General features: G+C 33.2%; 1 long non-coding RNA gene across 3 annotated transcripts; it reads right to left on the minus strand.

Annotated features, from left to right (window-relative positions):
* Positions 1 to 8,600: 8,600 nt before the first annotated feature.
* Positions 8,601 to 15,761, minus strand: LOC131061599 (uncharacterized). Of its 3 annotated transcripts, none has more exons than XR_009110561.2 (4): positions 15,150 to 15,761; positions 13,669 to 14,116; positions 11,357 to 11,592; positions 8,601 to 9,428 (listed from the first exon to the last, which is right to left on the minus strand). It is a non-coding gene; the product is annotated as an uncharacterized LOC131061599 (long non-coding RNA). The 3 variants fall into 3 exon arrangements; XR_009110562.2 differs by having other exon boundaries at positions 15,124 to 15,761; XR_009371951.1 differs by lacking the exon at positions 15,150 to 15,761 and having other exon boundaries at positions 13,669 to 14,224.
* Positions 15,762 to 21,463: the final 5,702 nt, after the last annotated feature.

Genomic DNA, 21,463 nt, shown 5'->3' on the forward strand with positions numbered 1-21,463 from the left:
ATCTTATCAATTTCCTTCTCTCTTCTTTTCCTGTCGAAGCCAATCTTGACTTCAAGAGCCTTTTCCTCAATAGTACCATAGTGTTATGTCTTATCATCCAATGGAGCTTCAAGCAACATTTTTGCATAAAGTTAAAAAATACTATCATCCACTTCATATCCAAGCTCAGTGACCCATATAGTCCTAGGTTCTACTGCCTCCATAAGAGTTTCATTAGTCATCACCATAAAACAGATGTCAGTGGAGTACTTCTCCACAATGTGCTTTGATATTCTTTTCCTCTGTCTCATATTTTCCTAAAATGTTTTGAAATAGCCCCAAAGATTTTCATCCCTACCGGTACCAAGACCGGTGATTGCTTCCTTGATTTGCATACCTACCGGTATGTCATGAGCCTAATGCTTCTTCCCTAGACTAGGAACATAATTAAGAAACATATAACTTGAAGCAAATAAACCATCCACATAAATAAACACCATAACACACAAAATTTATACGTGGAAAACCTCAAAGAGGAAAAACCATGGTGGGATTTATGACCCACAATATCAGTTCACTGGCCATATGAAAGATAATACATAAAATGGGGGTGTGCACATACAGGAAGGCACACTGCTCTTCACAAAAGAGTCTCACTGACTACAAGCTTCTGCTGAAATAAAACAATAATAATGAACTCACAAAATGCATCTACTATGCCAAAAAGAGTTTCGGTTATAGTTCTGCTATGTACCGGTTCATAAACCCTGGACACTTCTACCGATATCTCCTCTCCTCCAAGAATTCTTTCCAAGCTATCTACAAATCATTGCATGATATAACATTCACATACAAATGATCTACATACATATACTTCACATTACATAGTCTCCTATATCCTTATTACAATCTATCACATCACTTCTTTTATAATGACCTTAACAGACTGACCTATATACCCTTCACAAACAATATGCCTTATGTCGGCTTACAATGCATTACAAAAGATATACAATGTCGGCCTTATACAATAATTACAAAATGTTTTTATAAATAAAACTTCCTTCGGGTCCAAGACTGATGTCGGCTTCACTAAAGTGTTGGATGTCGGTGCCGGTGTAACCCTGGATACTCCAATGCCAATGTCTATCGGTGAATGTCTCCTAGTGCCAGTGTATGCCAGTGTATGCTTCCTTATGAATCTTGTTGCCATGTTGCCATCAATGACAACATATGAATCCGATGAGTGTCAATTGCCAACAACATCTCCTTCATCATACTTTTTGAGGTTCATGAACTTGCTCTTGTCTAGGGTCATGTGGCTTGAAGATTTGCTATCAATTATCCATATATTCTTCTCCTTTTTAGCATGGAATGCTATCTAGACTACCAATGACTTTTTAGGCTTCTACTCTTCTATTTTTTTTTTTCAAACCTTCTCAAAATTATCCTTTTGTTTTACGAGACTGTTCGCTTTGTTTTTCAAAATAAAACTACTCACAAATTGACTCCTACAATTTCTTGAAATATGACCAAAGTTGTACTTATGACAAATGATATTGAAATCGAACAATGGAGCAAACACGTTTCTGCTAATAAATTATTTCTTCTATTTGGACCTCTTATAAAATCCACTACCTTATGACCAAAATTATTGTAATTAAAACAATAGCCAAAAATAATAATAATTGAACTTGGTATTGAATCCTTGTCCTCTAGGTGGTTTCCTTTCGAATCTTCTATTCTGCCTCTGAACCTGAATAAAACCATCATCTATCTTCTTGCTCTATTTTTTAACTTATAGATCCTTTCTCTTTTGTACTTACTTCCTTTAGCCTCTCACTCTACTTCACAGGTTTGCCTTTTTGTTCTTTAGTGAAGCCTAAGCTAGTTGTGATGTGTGATGATCTCTGGCTTTTGATTATTTGATCTAGAATTTCTCTACTCTCTTCACACTTAATCTTTACTTGATTATTTCCTTTATCAAAATATTTTCTTAATGCAAAAATTTCTACCTCTAGCTTCTTATTGTCCTTGTCTTTATTCTACATCTTTGATGTTAATACTTCTTCAATTCTTTTTGCTTCCTTTATTTCAATTTCAGCTCAATGACTATTCTCCCTACCTTTTCCAAATTTTGAAATAGTTTCCACAATTTTTCACTTCCTCAAGTAATCTCCTTTTTGGTTCTTTTATCTCAGAAAAAAGTAGCTCTTTTATTACATAGCCATCTTCATTTTCTTCATTTGTTCTCATTATGGTATTATCATTAGGTGTCTCTAATGCCATGAATAGGGATTTCTCACCACTACCTCTGGTATTAATTTATCTTCATCAAATGATCCGCTATCCTCATTCATAAACAAACTTTTCTGATTTTTGTTTGACATTTTTTTGTTGAAATTATTTTTCCTATTCTTTTGACTTTCATTGTTGGAGTCCTTTTAGCTAGGACACTTAGCCAGGAAATGTCATATTTATCCACAATTAAAACATTCGAAAGGTAATTTACCTCTGTACTTACTAGAACCTCTTTCTAGTCTTCTAACCAAATTGGCAACTTTCAAATTTGATTCATCATTAGAGTCTAACACACCTTCCTTCTTAGATGCCTTGAAGGTTGTCTCTTTTCCAACATATTTTTCATTTTCCAAACTCATCTCAAAATTAGTTAGAGATCCATGTAACTCATTCATTATTAGTTTGTTCAAATCCCTAGCTTCTTCTATAGCAGCTACTTTTAGAAAGAATCTTGATGGCAGGGATTTGAGTACCTTCTTCATAACACATGGTTCTTTCATTTCTTAGTGTTGTCCTCTTATGGAACAAACTATCTCATCAACCCAGAGTAGGAAAGCAACAATATTTTCATCCTCCTTCATCCTTAACCCTTCAAATTATGATCTCTAAGTTTGAAGCTTTGCTTCCTTAACCTTCTAGTCTCCTTCATAAATTGTGTACAGTTTAGTCCATGTTTCCTTAGATATCTTACATTGCATCACCTTTATGTACTCATAGTTAGTTAAACCACAAATGATTGGATTTCTAGCTTTATCATTTTTTCATAGGCTTTCTAATTGGCCATGTTCCCTTGGGGGACTATCTGGAAACACATATCCATCTATCACTGATTGCCAAACTTCTAAACATAGAGCCATCATATAAGACTCCATTCTTCCACTCCAAATCCATAGTTTGAACCATCAAACAATGGAGTACAATTCACAAATGAACCTTTTGGAGTAATTGAGTGTGACATTTAAGATATAACTATTAGGCTTTAACCAAGGAACCTTGCTCTGATACCAATTGAAGGGCACACAATATACTAAGGGTGGGGGGGGATGAATTAGTACATACAATTTTTACTCATTCCTCAACATTAATTACCATAAATAACTTCTTTATGTAAACAATAGATCTATCTATCAATGATGCAATAATTAGAACATGTAAATTAACAAACATCCACATAGATAACACTAGATATACATGGAAAACCCAGGATGGGAAAAACCATAGTGAGAAAATTTTCTTGGATCTACTATCAAAATCTAGATTCGAATAATTAGTCTTTTACATAAAATTTTAAGCACCAACCTACTAGAGAAACCAATCCACTTGCATTACACTGAGTACCAACCCACAAGAGACACCAATCTCAAATGGTTTGAGTAGCAACTCAGGAGCTAGGACCTCAACCTTAACAATATGAAAGATATATAGTTAGGACCTTCAAAGTACAACTTGCCTCTAATCCAATTGGCTTCAATTTTCACTCTACATGATCTTATGATGTTTTGATAATTGCACACTTGAATCACAAAATCTCCCTCTGATATATTCTTCAACTCACTTGTTACAAACTTGTATCCACACAATTACATTGCCACTTTTCAGCACACACACTAATGACTCTAGGACACTCATCTATATGAGTTCCAATTACAATTACAAACACAAGTTGGCCAAATACAGAGTTAAGAATTTTACAAGTTGGCAATATAGTTTATTTCATCAAACGTGTAGTAGGTTAGGTCCTAAATAGCCCATACACAAACCAATGTAAATAATCTCATCACATGCTTCATGGGGTAGCTTAATCAAGTTCAAAATGTTATCCTCATGTAATCACTAGCAGATGCACATGCTACATTCCTTCCATAGGTCGGCCATATCAAAGATGCAATATGTCTAAACCAAAAATCTTAGACATGACTCCACACAAATAAAATTTTCATGCAAATCGAGCTCAAGATCATAGGGAGCATCCACCCTTAATTTTTGACAGGCCACACTCAAATCAACTATCACAACATTTTGAAACACAAACTAGGTCTGTTGGCTACATAGTAACAAATTAGTGAAGCAAACACTATCTTTTTCCATACTAGGAATTTGAAAACATGGGATAATGATAATACTTGTGTAGGAATACTCGCCATAAAACCACAAGCCATTACACATTATAAGCATTAGAAGGTACAAACCTTTGCAGGTTGCTAGAACAAGTTCACTATTTCGGTAACAATGTCAAATAGTATGGAATAAACTTTCAGACCACTTCCATCAATTTGAAGAAATGCACCATGATAATACACACATGTTTCAATCGATTCTATAGTCGTACCTATCAATGGGACTACATAACACTATCACACCTCAAAATGCACTGACATGAAAATGACAATAACACATGATTTAAAAATCCAAATATATCAGAAGTAGCAAAGTGCAACCTTCTCCTTCTTCATCAATGACAACTTATGCATCACACTTTGACATCAATGATAACTTGTGTTCAACACTGACTTGATTCAATCTAGGAAATTTGGCTTGGAATGCTAATAAATATACCAAATAGGAAGTCATATGGAATCTAATAGAATCTTGTACATCTAAAATTTGTGTGCATGGCATATGACTTATTAGAGTAGTCCAATCCATACTTTTCTCACTATATCTCTACAAAATGAAGAGGCATATCTAAGGATAGAAGTACATGGTAGTAGGAAACCCAAAAGATTTGCTAAGAAGAGTGATGGAATATTTGAGATCCTCTTGGAACTCACTCTTATGAATTACCTTCAGTAGTCATTTTAATTACATACTTCCTCTCATACAATAACAAGTTATCATTTAAATTGCGTGTAGCCTATGTACTATGGCTCTCATAGTACCTTACTACTTCCATCATGGTTATTTGGCCATATTGGACACAAGTGGGGAGCCCAAACACTCTTGAAATAACTAAATTGATATCTAATATTGTTTGACCTACAAGGCTAGACACCTTTATTTTATTTTTATCATATACCAGTTTTGGGGGTTGAAGAGAAACATGAAGAGCAATTTCTTGTACTATCCCTAACTTTTGTAGCCATTGTTCCTTGTTTTTCTTATCTCCTTCAATTTTTACCCTCTTCAAAAATCTTTGAACATTTAGATATCCAAGGCAAATATTTCTAATATCAACCCAAGGGGAGAACATCTTCAAAGAAAATTGATAACCCTTATATTTGTAATTTATTTCCTTCTATGTTTCTTGTTCTTCGTGCACATATACAACCAAGAACACAAGAAACCACTAGTGCACTCAACAAGGCATGTTCCATTTAACCCAGGTTAGTGATCTCTTGATCAATTCATTTATAGTTCACTAAAAGGTAATGATCAATTATGACATCAAAAAAAGAAGTTGAGATTGGAATACAATGAATAGACAGCTCTTAAGTATCTAATACATGCTCATAAGAGCACCATGCCATTAGACAACTAATCACAAAACCTAGGAAAATAAACCAAATGTGGGAAGTGTCAAGATTCATTGATTGCAGGTACTCTCAAATAGGTATTCCAAAAAGGGAAGTCCAATCGTGCGATCTAAATAGTGAAGGCTTACAAACATGTTAGAATCAAAATTTGAATATGCCACTAACCAAGTGTCCAAATAAATAAACCCAAAAGATTGACCCTGAAAAGATATAATAATGAAAATTGTCAGGGTCATACTTTGTGGTAACCTCTAACTCAATTCCATCATAAGATAAACCCAAAATCACAATCTTAATAAGATAGAACAATAAAATCCTTCAAGGTTAGACTTTGGGGAAACCACTAATTGATGACCTAACTTTAAGAGAAGGCTAAAAAAGTGACTTTGAAAAGATGAAAAGGTTTCTAAGTATGGGATTTGATATAGGCTTCACATTTAAAGATGATGTCAGCATGCCATTAGCAAAGTTATGAACATATGGAATCCTAATAAACCAGTAACATACAGATCGACAAACAAATACTAATAGAGAACTCCAACAAGATGATGACATCAAGATTAGGCTTTCAGGGAAATGATTAAAATTATACCAAGACAATAGGCTCTAAGAAAAGAATTATGTCAACATGATGCCATTAGGATAAACATAATCCTAAATTTTGAAAAACAAATTTGTTGAAGGGGAAAATGAAAGTATGAATGGGGCACATGAGGAACCAATTAAAAAAGAAAAAAGAGTTAAAAAATGACAAAGAAAGAAAGGAAAAGCAAACCAAATGATAAGGACAAAAGGCCTTAATCATACAAAGGAGAAAGTGAAGCCGAACAAGGGAAAAAGAGAAACAAACATGACACAACTGGAAAAAAACCACCATATTATACCAAATAGAAATCCTAATTGGAAGATAATGGTGACTAATGAATGATAAGGCAAAAAATGACTACTCCAAACCACACAAAAATAAGAATAACAAACATGCACAAGATTTAGCAATGACAAGTTCTTATCTAATCAATAGGTCAAAAATGCAAAGAGCCAAATAACTAGAGCATAAGAGAACAAGTGAAACAAAGAAAAAAAGACAAAAGAAAACACCACCAACAAGAAATAAAAGGCAAAAACACACATGGGGAAATTTTTATTAATGCGAAGTCAAAGAGTAGCTTGAGGTGACGTCACATCTTAAGCATTGAGATTTTAGAGATTCCTTTATGATCATGATATGATGACCACCAAAAGTGTGACAAGGTGACTTCAAACTTGACAAGTTTGACCTACAAATGGGTTGAAGTTGCATAGTTTCCTTTATCATCATGCCAAGATTACCAGCTTAAAAAATTCAACAAAGGCAAAATACTCAAAATAAAACAAAGGAAAACAATAAGAAAATGAAATCAAGCACAAGGGATAGGAATGCAAACAATCAAGGAATAACAAGCAATAGAGAGGGGGCCCTTGTTTTTCTAGAGTAAAACAAGGTGTGTGTGTGGGTGCGTCTAATACATGCAATAGGGCCTTGCTACTCAGTTGTATTTCATAATGCTTGTGGGATCTTCCATGGTTACAAAATATTACAAACATGAAATTGTCAATCAACTAGAATATAATCAGGAACCAAAGTTCACAAACACTTGAGAATTCAAAATTTGAATAACTCAAATGTGAAAGGTCACATGTATTTGGATTTAAAATCTACTTGGGTATAGCTAAAATGGGCCTCATGAATTTAAGCATAAAAATATATCTAGAGTTGAGACATATATTTGGAATTAAAAGTGAACTTGAATTCATAAAGGCTCGTTAGGCCACAACTAATAAGTGAAGACAAACTTAGATGCAAGAACACATAAAAATCTAGTTAATAGAGCTCATGTTCAATATTAAATAATTAATCATGGCTTAAGCCTAGGAAAACTTGGCATGGTTAAAATAAATGAGCATGGTTAGAATGGATACCACGGAAAACAAGAAACTTGAATAAATGACCAAATGCATGAATTTAAAATAGACACTATAATAGAGAAACAATTATAAGGCATGAATCAATAACATTTAAAGTTTGGATTGACTATCAATGATCAACATGCTAGGGAACTCGAGAAGACATGGGCACAAAAAATGCAATTTTAGACACAAGCCATTAGGGCTTAAAAAGCAACGCATGTGGTGATTTTGCAATTACTGTTGGTCCTTCATTTGGTTGAATCAATAAGAGGTGTTAACTAATGAATCTTGACATAATTAGCTTAATCTAGAATTATTTTGATATGGAAGGTAAAGTGTTGGTTTAGAGGGGAAACTTATATTAGTATAAATCGATGTAGTTAAGAGTATATTGATTGATGTTTTGTGCATCTAACTATAATCAAGAAGAGACAATTGTTTGCATGATTGAAACATCCCCAATTATTCCAATTCAAATATATGAATTAGAAGAAAATAATGAATAAGATATACTCCAAATTGTGTCAATTAATATCCAACTATCTTCAAAGTAGCTTGTATAAGGTACAATGTTCAAGTTGTGAGGAATGCAATAGGCATGTTGAGATTGGTCGAACTAAATAGAATCCCTTTCATATCCAAAATTTGTGAAATTGAATAAAAGTTAATAAAGGACACGCATCTTTTTGAAATATTTTAATAATTAAATTGGAGGATAAATAGTTGGACAATTAGGTAGCTTGTCGATGTAGCTGCATCTTTGTTGATGATACTTACAAATTAATATACAAATATATCACAATAATTTATTTCTATTTAATTTCTTTTAAGAGATAAATTCTGGCAATATATCGTACGGTGTGATATACCACCAAAATAGGAAACAATAATGCTTGCCAATGCCTTTAACTGAAATTCTAGTTAAAATGAGATTTTGTCTTTGCAAACAGTTTCACCATCAAAAAATGAGAGGGTTAAGCCAAAAGAGGCGAGAAAAAAATGCACGAAATCCATTAATGGATAACGAGTATAACTAAACCATATCAAGATTTTTCTGTAAAAGTGGAATACAATAACTCAGAAGCGTAGAACACTTAAATTTTATATAGAGCTGCTGACTTGCGAAGATTGATTTCTTTCGCTGAAAAAGAAAAACATCCAAAGTTACAGTTTGAATCGGATCTCAGTCTCCCGCTTGACATTGCTTCTTGTACATGCTTTCTCCTCCATAAATAAGGGGTAGTAAAAACATTTAAAAAGATAATCGCAGCGTTTATTATAATTGATCCTTGCATCCTCAGTAGCTAACAATAATCTGAGGTTAATCTTTTCATTTGTACTGTAACAATAATTATACATCACCAGTAGTCTATAAAGAATTATATATATTATGGGGTGTCCTCTTTTTAATGATATACATCTGATTCTTATATAAAAAGATTGAGCCGTTCAGCCAATATCACAAACGGAAAACGAGTTTTAGAGAAAAAACCCATGGTGAGAAAACCGCATTTCCAAAATCACAACTCCCCAAATGATATGGACTTATGAGAGTTTCAGATTGTACAGGCTCTGCTATTTTCCTTTGCTCACCCCAATGCTAATGCAAGCTTTTCTTCGTCTGCAACCCCTGTCATCTGCCTCCTCCTCTGCCTGTGCATCCATGCCAGATTTGATGTGTATTGAATGTGAAGAAAGATCCATTTTATTAACAGACACAGCTCACACCTGCAAATTACAACTGCTTCGGTTAGAAGAAAAGATTAAAGCAGTACATCTGAGTTTTATTTTACTGTTTACGGTAGTTGGTGTAACCAACAAGAAGACTGAGACTTGAGAGGGATCCTGCGGTCAGAAGATAGAACGTACTGTAAGTACGTACAGTAGTGGCAGGCTACTCATATCACTTTGATTGCATGTACAGGGCCCAGGGCCCAGCTTGTGGATATGGTTTTGGCTACTTGTAGTGTAGCGGTGGGGGACCATAACCACTCCATTGCACTGTACCTGTCTTGAATTTCGGAAAATGACTCATCTCCGACCCACTTCACTGCTTGCCACTTGCAAGTTGCAACCATAGCTGAGATCGTGACTCCTGAATGCAACCCTTTTTTAAGATCTTTCAAATTCATCCACTGGGCCAGGCTAAAATTACAGAGATTGGTTACTTTTAGAAATCCATCAAACTGATCTTCAAGGGATTTTTTTTGGTTGGAGATCACTTTTCCTAACAGAAAACATTTCAATCAAAGTGGTAAACTAGCATTTCCACTGTTAAAAGGTGTAATGTTCTTGTCAAGAGAAAAATGACAGGGAAATGATGGAATTATTAATGTAGACATTTCATATTGATAGAGATATCAAAGATGTTACATAACATCCTCCTCGTTTTTATTTTTAGTGTGAAACTACTTTTGGAATGTGAGACAACATTTGTGAAACAGATTTTTTTGGATTTGAAAGGCTACAGAGCAAAATCCTATTGGCTACTAAAAATGCTACTGGAAATTTCTTATAATAAGATAAGGATGCAAAATAAAACTGAAATTTACTATCTAACTAGTTAAGATTCATCTCGTTTTTAATCTGGTTTGCTTGGACATTAACTGTACTAAATATAGTGTCAATTCTACAAGGAGTCCATCAGAAATCAAATCTCACTTAATAAAAAGGCCGACAGTATGGAAAATGAGGTCTAAGATGGACCCCTCAGCGCTGGGCTCTAAGTCATTATTCTATACTCAGATCTGATATAACATACAGTATGCTATAAACAGCGTCCCAGAAATGGATTTATGTGAATCATGATATTGTGCTAAACCTTTCCTGAAACTTATTGCTATATTTAAGTGGAGGAGCAATTTATGAGTGCTCTCTAAAAATTTGTGTAGACCATCATCCAATTGATTGCTCAAGATTACGTACAAAGTGGAAGTCAGATCTCAAGTCTGATTGCAACTTGCCTTGGCTTGGGCTATAAAGTGTGCGCTGTGGAAACGACTTTAATATTATTGTTGAAAGGATTTGCATTTCACCTTACAAACGTGCTTTCCTGTAGGCCAATGGCTATCCCTATGTCAGTTTTTATGGAATTTTACATTTTGTTCAATGGCTATCCCTATGTCAGTTTTTATGGAATTTTACATTTTGTTTCCCGGTTGCACGCGCACTGCTCACAACTCTTGCCAATGATTACACTGTTCGTAGAAACTACTTTGTAAACTATCAAACTGCAATATACCCTAAGGTATTTGGATTTGTACAGTTTAATAGCCCGATGAGCTACGAGAAAATGGCTTTTCGCCGAAGTCAGGGAGAAAGGCGACCACAGTACACTACTGCGTGGAACCAAATGCATTATTGCCATACTTTACCATATTTTCCCATATCCGGCAACATCACAAGTACGGGCAATTTGTTTAAAGTAGTTTTCCTGTATATATTGTGGATTTTGTGTGCATTCACTATTGGACTCCTACCATGTTCGTGCAAATCTAAACTGTTGAATCACGTTCTATTAAATGAAAAACTACTTTGCTCTCAAGATAATGAGTTTCATATTCTATGCTATTCATATACAGTAAATACCAAATATCAAAGCAAACAGGAAATGTGAAAAGACAAAAAAACCAATAAATCGAGCCTTGTAGACAGACCTGGTGAAAATTATTGGAGGCAATTCTTTTGAGTGTTAGAACCCAGAAATCTTCTATGAAGGAGCTTTGTTAAACAACATTTGCAATTATCTCAATAGGGAACCTGCAACTGCCTCTGAAATCTTCCATTGTCGAATCAAACTATTCATAATACTAGAACTGACATTTCCTTCGAGTTCGTTGCAGCAGGAGTGCTTGTTAAACAAACATCTACGACGGTCCACACGTGTAGTTATCTGCAACTACAAATCTGAATGTTAGAAAACAATTAGGAATGAAAACAAAGGTGCAACTTAGAAAGAAGACACAAATGGCCAACACAAAAAAAGGCTAGAAGCGTTAGTTTAGCAATACACGACAACAATGTCCTACTGACAGGTGAAGTGAGTAGTGGGCACCATTTGAAATTTCTATGATAGTATTTTTGTTTCATTGTGTAGTTCAAAGATACACTGACAATATAGCAGTGCAGCTACAAGGCACATATTCCCAATCAGTGAATGCAGATATCTGCGAGTTTCAGACGTGTTATCAGAACTAGTCTCCCTATATATAGAACACACGACAGCAGATTGCAGCGCAAAAACTTCCAGTATAGGCTCTCTTGGCACGTCAACAACAATGTTGATAATACATTCCATTTTCTAGAGAAGTAGGGTGGACTGTCAAATTTGGGATTTAGTGCTTCACAAACCCTCGTAATCTGGGACACCCCAAGCACTGATGTGAATCATTAACACTTGAAATGTGATACCAATTAAACAAATGCTATGGAACATCTGCATTCATGAGCAGGCAGTTGTTCATTCACATGGGTTAAATTTTAGAGGCGAGGATACAGTCATCCCCCCCCACCACCACCAAAATAAAGGAGCTCTTTTTTAACCCTTTTCTTCTGTCTGTAGATGCACACAGGAGGCAAGAGTGATTGTTAAAATGAAGTAAAGCGAAAGGTGAGCTTGGGTTTCGTGTAAACAGCTGGTAGTTTGCGGTGCTGGCTGAATAAAAACATGCGGCAGGAGTTGTCGCGTCGGCTGTGCAAAAATATATTGTTGCGATTCGAACCCATGATTTGTTTTCGGTTAATTGACAGCTTTAAAGATTTGCTTATAATTGTCAGAAACATATCCGACTTTTTATTAATTTTGTTTCAGTTAAAATCAAAATTACAACTTTTCGACTGGTTAAGTTCTCCCATAATTAAGACAACCCGGCAGGCACTAGGCACCCGCTAATGCAGCGGCTAGAGCAATTCATTTCAACTACAGTTGCAGCAAATCATAATGTTCATCATACGAGAGAGGTACTTACAGGACAAAAAATGCGCTGCTCCGTAACGCAGTCCATTAGAGGCTTTGTAAAGCGTGCAGTTCAATGGACCTAGACGAGATTCATATGGAATATGCCAAAACTATGGAGTACTGCTATCACACGACATCATTTCATTTCCTCCATTTACCTGCTGCGCAAAATTTAAATGCCACAGCATGACCAGCGTATTCCCCTAACTTAATATGCTCCAACCGATACACAGGCCAATGCGTTTATCTTTTCTATATGCTAATATTCTTGTTACAAACTAGTATTTTCAGTCTTCTGATCAAGATTCGACCAATTTTATGCCCGACATTCCATGAAGTGATAAACTTGACATAATTTGAACTTTGAAGAGACAATGCGGCGATCGCGGTAAAACATTTCTAGCATTCTGTGGCAAATGCAAAGGAGCAGATCAAATTTCAAAGGCAACATTGCGCGCAGTAAGAACCGATGTTTGCGGGGAACTGAGAAATTCTCACGATTTTATGTCGAGAAAATGTGCCTTTACATATAATATTGCTGTGAATTTGCAGCTGGAATTTTACAGTTTGAAACGAATCTATCCTTATATAAACTGAAAAATTCCTAGTTAGCTTAAATGAAACGCAAAATTTAAATTTCAGATACAAAAGAAATCAGAAAGCGAAAAATTGGTTTAATCTCTCGGTTAACAACAACAAGCGTTCTTGATTCAGAATTCAAGATTTGTGCACTCCTGCCATAAAATCTATATCATCGTTCTTCTCAAAAAAAAATAAAAAAATATACAAGTTATAGATGACAGAAACATCTTTTCAGTACATAACGCAGATCAGAAATTGCCGTGAAAACAACATCCAAGCGTTACCGTATAAAGTAATCACGAACAAATTCACCGTTCAAAAGCTTGATTTAAACATCGAGTCATTTCACAGTGGAGCCTAGAAATGAAATCATACAAGAAATTTAAATAAATACAAAAGCTTGAAACGAATCGATCTGAAAACACTTACCGAAAACGTAAAATGTCACAAACAGCTGCGGATCTGATATGGTTTTGGACGCACTTTAAATGCAATGGCGAATACAGTTCGCAGTGCAAACGCACACGTCTAATAAACCCCACGCTGAGCTGTAACAAATCTCGCGAATTCCGCCCCTTTTCTCGCTTCCCTTCTCCCGCCCAAATTAGAAATCTTTAGACAGCCACAAATTCCTCTCTCCCTCCACAACCAAATTGTTACGTTTTTCTCTCCTCCGCTCTCTCTCTCTCCTCTCTGTCCGGGTTACATTATTTCCTTTGAATTAAATTGCATGAAACATCGGGCAAACCACAGCAGCAGGTGAGGTCAGGTCAGGTCAGATGGCAGAGGCACGCGTGGCAAAATCCCTTTTCTGACAAACCAAATCCACTAACTGCATCTTAACTAAGTTTAACCCTCTCCTGCTTCAGACCCCAACCTGGGCTTAAATCAACAGAGCTCCAGTTTTAAAATATTATATAAAACTATTTGGATCAGTCTTTTGAATGAAAAAGTTTAATGGTTATTGCATCAAAATACATAGACCTCTTTACGGAACAGATATTTCTTAAATTTTAATTTCAATTTAGAAATAAAATAAAGAAAATAAAGATGAGGTTGAGATTGTTTCTTATAATTTAGATTCAATAAATATTTTTCTAAGTCTTAATTTTTAGTAAGAAAAAATAATAATTAATTTAGTGATCTGTTTTTCTTCTAGACTTCCAAAATTTTGCAATATCAAATAGTTCAACAGTCAATTGATTTAACCTTTTAAAATTTCACAGACAATTCAGCTGTCAAATAATCAATAATGATTTACACCTCATCAATTTGAAAAGATAAATAATTGTTCTATTTTTATTAACAAAAATTATCTTTGACTATTGAACTATTAAGAACAGTCCAATTCAAACCCCAAAAATTTAGTCTTGCATCGAAAAAGTTTTCACACCACAGATATTATTCTCACTTTAAAGAAAAAAAAAACATTCTTCTCAGTTAGACTAAACACTTTCAATTGACACATGTTTATCAGAATCTAAATTTGACAGCATACCCCACCTATCAAACAATTTTTTGTAAAAAAGATATACAAACAAAATCTCCTTTAAATAATATTACATATTTTATTTAAAAAATACAAATAATTGTAATTTTATATAATTTCTAACAATCTGCTCTAAATATCTTTAAAATTTTCGAATTTTTTTTAAATTTTCCAGAAATTTTAAAATTTTAAAATAAAAACCTCTGAAAATGATCCTACAGCCACTAAATTTAAACTCTAATAATACAGACTGTATTTATCTTCAAATTTTGGAAAACAAATTTATTGCACAGTAGTTCAAAACTCTAATACTTGAAAATTTAAAACAAAAACCTCTAAATATGATCATACAGCCATTAAATTTAAACCCTAGAAGTACAGATCCTACATTTAACCTCAAATCTAGGAAAATTTTTTGCACCGTAGTTCAAAGCTCCTGTTCTCTGAGTACTCTGTGTGCGCCCTCCCTCTCCTTCCCAAACAAGACTTTGTATCATATTCTCTTTATTCTATTCCTTTGTAACTTCTCATTCACATGCGCGCCGGCCTGGCTTTCGCTTTTGTTTTCTCTGTTTTTGGCTCGCGCATCGAGAAGAGACGCAGCACCGCAAGGGGCCAGGCATCATGTCAAGTTTTCCACCATGTGTGAGATTACTTTTTCTTGCTGTTTGTTGAAAGAAGTAAAGCAAAAGCATCGAAGCGACAAAAGCAAAAGAGGCTGAGAAGGCTAGCTATTGTTCTTTCCGTTTTTCTGTGTCGTAGGTTGTTCCTTTTCCATTTGTTTATCATCTGGTTTGTTTCTTTTTCATTTGTTTATCGCCTGGTAGACCCGGTGCAGTACTCGATTAACGTGGAGAGATGATGTCTGTGAAAATAATTGTTGTATTATCAAATGAAGCAGAAAATGAAACAGAAGCACTGTGATAGGGCAGGAGGCAGGAATGGCAGCTGTAGTTGCTCAGACTGTGACCAAAACGGTCTCCGTGCATCTCTCCATGCTGAAAGCGACAAATCCTTTTTATTCAATTCTAGTTTTATTTCCTTATTCTAACCGCTGCCCCAAATACAATGTAAAACGCCTTTATGTCTTAATCACACCAGACACTAAAACTCTAAGCGGACAATTCCACTATCGGTCCCCCGGTCTATTTTTTAGGGTTTAGGCTTGAATTTGATGGTTGCTTGACCGTACTTATGGATTTGATACAAATAATTTTTTTTTAATTTTTTTAAATTTTTTTTTAATTTTTTTTTGGCTTTGAAATTGTGGTTTAGGAGAAATGGCTTAACATTTAAGCCTGTTCTAACAGTTGCAATATACGATATTCTTTTTGAAGAATATGAAGGTGGTGCTCTCATTGATTGGGTATCGATTGATATGTTGTCCTTGAAAATGTTTGGAGTAATATACACTACAAAGATCTTTTTCTATCTAATTTAATCTTTGAGTGTATTTAATAATTTTGATATTTAATATTTTTTTTGAAGAATATGAAGAAGGTGTTCTTAGTGGTTGGAAGTCGATTGATGATGTTGTCTTGGAAATGTTTGGGATAATATAAACAAGAAGAATCTTCCTCCATTTGGTAATGCTTTAACTACTTAGACTTTGTTGAGCTTGGTCCTTTTAATGTTCTTTCATCTTTGTTTTGGGGATGGTTTAGGAAGACTATATGAGTGTTATAATAGTTGTGATATTCAATATTCTTTTTGAAGAATATGAAAAAGGTGTTCTCATTGGTTGGGAACCAATTGATGATGTTATCTTGGAAATGCTTGCGGCAATCCACATGATAACTATCTTGAATTGGCCTAGTAGTGGAGAACTTGTACTCTTGAAAGAGAGGTTACAAGTTCAAATCGCATAGGGGATAAGGTTTGTATGTCTCATTTGTAGCACATTTAGGTGCTTCCTGTAAGGAGTACAGGGTAGTCATAGTAGACTATAAGCCATATGTAGACCCATAAACAAACTGCTCAATATCATAGACTATAAAAGGATCAATTTTCATCCATTTCCTCAATCTAGTTTTTCTTTAGCTATTTAGACTTTGTTGGGCTAGACCCTTTTAATGTTCTTTCATCTATTGTTTTGGAGATGGTCTAGTTAGACTATATGGGTGTTTTAATAATTGTGATATTCAATAGTCTTTTTGAAGAACTTCCTTCAAGGAGTACAAGGCAGTCACATTAAACTATAAGCCATATGTAGACCCATAAACAAACTGCTTGATATCATAGACTATAAAAGGATCAATTTCCATCCATTTCTTCCATCTAGTTTTGCTTTAGCTACTTAGACTTTGTTGGGCTTGACCCTTTTAATGTTCTTTCATCTATTGTTTTGGAGATGGTCTAGTTAGACTATATGGGTGTTTTAATAGTTGTGATATTCAATAGTCTTTTTGAAGAATATGAAAAAGGTGTTCAAAGTAGTTGATGATGTTATCTTGGAAATGCTTGTGACAATCCACATGATAATGATCCTCTTCCATTTAATTTTGTTTTAGCTACTTAGACTAAGTTGGTGGCTTAACATTTTTATATTTGTGACAATCAAGATGGTAATAATCCTCCCCCATCTAGTTTTGGTTTAGTTGCTTTTGTGACAATCCAAATGATAATTATCCTCCTCCATCCTAGTTTTGTTGGGCTTGACCCTTTTAATGTTCTTTCATCTTTGTTTTGGACATGGTCTAGTTAGACTTTGTGGGTGTGCCTCTCTATCATTCTCCTCTTATTTTTGTAAGTATTATACTATTCTTTTATCAGTAAAGTTAAATAGAAAATATTCATATATTTTTTTAATTTAATATAGTATTATTAGTTGTAACTTCAAAGTTGTTAGCATTGACTATTATATCAAATGTGTGACTTTGATCCAAAATGCAACAAAAAAAATGTGATGTTATATGGTGCACCAACAAAACATGACTTAATAAGTAACTGTTATAGCTTAATGTACAACTATTATTTTTACCTTTTGGGGGTCATTTTCCAAAATAGAACAAAAAACATGATGTTATATAGCTCACCAACAAAACATGACTTAATAAGTAATTATTATAACTTAATGTACTATTATTTTAACCTTTTTAGGATCATTTTAGACACCTCTACCGAAAAACATTCTATATGACATTATATTCAATAATGTAGATCTAAAACCTTAAATTTAAGTTGAGACTTGTCAAATAAACTTTTATAAAAATATAGATCCATTTAAAATAACTACTTTTATTGTGCGACTCAAAATTAGAATTATCAGATCTTTTATTATTTTCCAACCAAAAACACTTTTCATTTTACCAATGAAACCCGCCTTATTATAAATTAAATTTAAAATTATATTCTATATTCGTAGAGTCACAACTACAAGTTCAAATTTAAAGTAGAAAAGTGCAACACATCAAAGCGTTTGTTTTCTTTCTTTAAAGTAGAAATTCCTTCAAGTAGAAGTAATAAAAGTTCATACAAGTGGAAGTTAAAGTAAAGTAGAGGTTGGTATCATATTCACTTTCCCAAATGGGACTTTCGTATCATGTATGCAACTTTATATAGTAGACCTAAAAAGTTGCTTTCCTGAATCATGAGCCCTAGACTAGGGTAACGTTGAATAGCAATTTTGACTATGCATAATTTGCAATTAAGGAAAATATTTAAAATAATGGATATAATTATACTAACATAACAATCAGTCAATTATATGCACAATATTTTGTTAAAAGTAAAGCATAGAAAAGGTTATCATGCAATTTTTACAACTCCGAGGCAATGGATTTATTTTGATTAGAAATATAAAGCTTGTTAAATGTGAGGAAATGAAATTCGTTTTTATTATAAAGGATAATATAATTTAGGATAAAGTTTATTATGATTAGAAAATTATTTATTGTGTTGAATTAAATAGAATAAAAAAAAAAAATTGTATACCTAAAAGGTTAAGTATTTAATCTTTAAATTTAAGATTTAAAAAATTTAAAATAATTTTATTTGTGAAAGAAATTTATATTATGAATACTTTTATCAAGATATATATGGCGCACCATGTCTTTTTTGAGTTCTAAGAATTAATGCTTCATCTAGCTTTTGTTTAAATTTTTTTTTATTTGATTAGGTCTAGTGTGTACATAAATATCATATGCATTTTCCATCCACTAAGAGAATTGGTTGGAATGAACAATGATAATTTTAATGTAGGCAAAAACACCAATTTATTTCGTCTTACTCAAGTTGTCACATTTAAATACACAAGATTCTTTGATGTATAATAAAATTGAAGTTATAGTCTTGATATTGATAAAAAGTTTTCAAAGATTTCCCTATGCCCCTAAAGAGACTAGAATTCTCAATGTATTTTATAAAAATTAATGCATCTAAAAATAAAGTGATTAATATTGATGCAAGAGCATGATCTTATATCAATCAATTTTTTTTTTAAACATTTTTATAAATATAATTTTTTAATTATTTTTTCCACCATTTTGGTGTAACATAGTAGAATTCTTGGCACAATTTTCAAAAATCACTCAAACCAATACACAAATGTCTCTTGTGTAGTGTTGCATATTGTTCAAAACACCTCATTTTTCATCTAGAGCATTATCAAATCGCCACACACACATTCGTTTCATATTATTGTATCATTCGACTCATTGGCATGCCAAGTAACTTAAGGTGGTTTATATACTATACATCAAGATGTAATGCCTCACATTGATAGCTTGTCATTTAAGATCCTTTGTTGTCCCTATGGTAGTTTTTGTTTCTAATCCATTGGATTTGAAATCATATTTCATATCTTAGTTAACTAGGAGTCCTCTACATCAAGGAAGCGCTATATGACGAGTCATAGTTCGTTAATGACAATTCAATAAGCAATTATTAGAGGATCCAAGGACCGAGTAGTGTCCACTAGAGTAGAGCCTAAAGATTTAGTTGTAATCTAAGGAAGTCCATCATGAAGATCATACTTATGAGAAAGTTTATGTATTTTATTGTAAGACAAGAAAAAATTCTAATATGTTGCAAGCCAATTGTGGTAGAAAATATTGATATAATTTTATTTATAAAATATTTATTTGTCTAATATATATCATGTTTAGAAGTGAGTGTTAACAAGAGTGTCATTTTAATTAATTGTGTTTATTTTGGTTAAGGTTGCATGGTTGTAGAATCCTTACTTAGACCTTTCTATCATGATTCCAGAAAATAATATTATAGATAGGTTATTACCTATGTAATTAATAACCCCACAACAAAATTTGTGTGCATTAATTGTATTGTAGGTAATTCATATGAAAAATGGTTGGTAAATAATTTATTGGTCTACTTGTTAGGGGTAGGGTTATAATTCCCAATTTGAAGAAACTTTGGGAGAAGTTAGAGGGCAGACCCATGATAGTGTAAATCACTTGGGTGACACTAGAAATTTGCATGGTTGAGGAAAAATGTTTTAGAAAACACTTTCATTTGAAGGCATTTCTTCAAATGAATGTATGTTTTTTTTAATGTACATTTGAACAATTATTTGTGAATGAAGGTGCACTTATTCGAAGGTTATTCAAAATTTCAATATTTTAATCTAATAGGTCATAGAATGACCTTCATTCAAAGTTACCTCTCAACAAAGGTCCTTAGAATGAACTTGAATGGACTTAATCCTCAAGTCTCCCTTATTAAATCAACATGATATGAGCTTGCTATAATATTATAGCTTTGAGAGTAAGCTTTCTAAAAATTATAATATTGAATATATTTAGTTTGTTTATTATATTTATTTTTTATTTTCTTGTGAATATATATTTTTCATTAAACATCAAAGTCTTTGTTCTAGACACACACATGAAAAAAATAGAAAAAAATAAAAAAAATATTTTCACATTAGATATTGATGTCCTTGTTTCAACAAAATAATAATAATTTGGATATATTTAGAAAAAAATATGCAATATGGTTCAAAAAACCTATGACTAAATTATAATTAATTTCACTTCAAAAATTATTTTAAAACTGTAGCAAAATATTATGAAAAATAGCTTCCCACTAGATATTGGTGTTACCAATCTATGTTTATAAATTTATAATTTCATCATTTTTGTGAAAAAAATTATGTGTTATATGTTTTTTTTAATGAATTGTTAACCATTAAAAATAAATTATTAAAACTTATGTAAAAAAATCATTATTGTGGATCACCCCAAAGGAAAAGATAAAGAATAAAGAGAGTCTTAGAGGAAAACATAGAGAGACGTTTATAAAGACTTGAGGGACATAATGCTCCAAATTGATAAATTAGGGTATAAAATGGGAGTTCGTATGGATGGAGCCATTAATTGTGGGAAATATTGTAATAAGAGGATCCAATAAATAGAGACAATGATGAGTAACCTAATCTATGAAGGGAGGAGTAGTATAGATCATGATAGTATATGCATAATATCCTATATGCAACATGTGATTATTTCAAGGAACAATAGAATTTTATACTTAAATAGCTAACCTTAGATAGTGTGGAGAGTGAGGTTCCCTACGAGTGAAGTCTAACTAAACCAAGAAGAGAAGACAACTTGGTTATGATCTTGATGTGAAAAATTTGGAAACAATATGTGAGTAGTCTAGTTATGCTCTTGAATATTATGATTTTATAGCTTTAGATTTGAAGGATCAAGGAGAAAGAAGGAAGTGAATAATACTAGAAAGAGAGAGGAATTTATCTTTGTTGATGAGGATAAA

Source organism: Cryptomeria japonica, chromosome 3 (assembly GCF_030272615.1).
Source record: "Cryptomeria japonica chromosome 3, Sugi_1.0, whole genome shotgun sequence".
In the NCBI taxonomy this organism is placed as follows: domain Eukaryota; kingdom Viridiplantae; phylum Streptophyta; class Pinopsida; order Cupressales; family Cupressaceae; genus Cryptomeria; species Cryptomeria japonica.